Genomic DNA, 1,341 nt, shown 5'->3' with positions numbered 1-1,341 from the left:
GGGGGGGTGGAGGTAATCCAGCACAGGCAAGCAGCCATCCGGTCCTGCAGCCATTCTCGGCGCTGATCGCAGACCCGCTTGTCAGACTGGCGGAACAAAGCGGCAAAATCTGGGCATCTGGGCAAGGTTGGTAAATGTCAGGAGTTGGGGGAAGGAACACAAGAGCGTCTCACTGCAGTGCTCTCTTAGTTGTCCCAAAAGCAGATAAGATAAGGATTTTGTTTAGTCTTGGGGCAAGTAGCCGCATTCCAGTTTACACGACTACTCTCTTTGTCCATTCTGGTCTCCGAATCGATCCAATTGCCTTTGCAAAGCAGTGAGCTTCTCTGGTCTCACAACCACCAAAGACTGTGGGCCCAGCTCGTCCTCCTCCTCCTGTGAGAGCTCTCCGGCTGCTGCCACAATGCCAGGGCCCAAACCCTCCATCTGCTGTAGGTGAACCAAAAACAACTGATAGCAGCTCTCAGTGATATGTGTCGGGTCCCCACAATAATAGCAGCAATGTTCATAAATGTTTACAGACCAAGCGGGAACCCAGTGTGCCTGTAGTTTTCTCTATTTCAGTTTTATCACATGATAGAAAGTCTAAGGCCTTCTCAAGCCGTACGGCTGTCTCATCTAATAACAAAACTACAAAAGAAATTATAACTGTGTAAGGTCTCTGTCTTATGAAACAGACCCCCATAAGCTGTGGATTTACCACGTGAATCATGAAACAGAAATATTACAGAAGGACCTAAAGATCTCCCCCCTATCAGCCATCATGAGGTTGAAACTAATCCAATCAGGAGATAACACAGATATCTTTTGTATCAGGACTGAAAAGTTATTTCACGACATATAGATACCTCGTGATCACTAATGTATGGAACCAGTGTAGGCACAGGAAGTAAATTAACTGACGCCCTCAGGCCTGCAAACACGGGATCTATGCGTGACTATCACATGACGTTTGACCATCTGCTTCCTGCCCTTTCTGAAACCCTTACAAACTTATCTTACAACAAAAGAAACAGAACCTTGCATGACGATTTTAAAAGACAATCGTTTAAAACTCATAAGTAGTGAAAATGTATCCACTGTATGTGTTATGCCGTATACATATATCTGATGTGTTTATTGGAATCTATGATATTTTAATATTTGCCTTATAACTCTTTTTAGCAGACAAAGCATGTAATATGTGTGTAAGATATGTGAAGCTTAGTATCGGGTGAAAGCTTGTTTTATTCACAGAACATTGGTGTGAGTGAAAAATTGATATTCGGCATCATTTTCCGGTGATGATATTTTTATAAGAAGTTCTTCAAACTTGCAGAAATACTCCCCACAAACAGCATG

The sequence above is a fragment of the Sinocyclocheilus grahami genome, unplaced genomic scaffold (assembly GCF_001515645.1).
Source record: "Sinocyclocheilus grahami isolate Dianchi unplaced genomic scaffold, SAMN03320097.WGS_v1.1 scaffold2461.1, whole genome shotgun sequence".
NCBI lineage: Eukaryota > Metazoa > Chordata > Actinopteri > Cypriniformes > Cyprinidae > Sinocyclocheilus > Sinocyclocheilus grahami.
Note: the sequence above shows the minus strand (reverse complement) of the source record.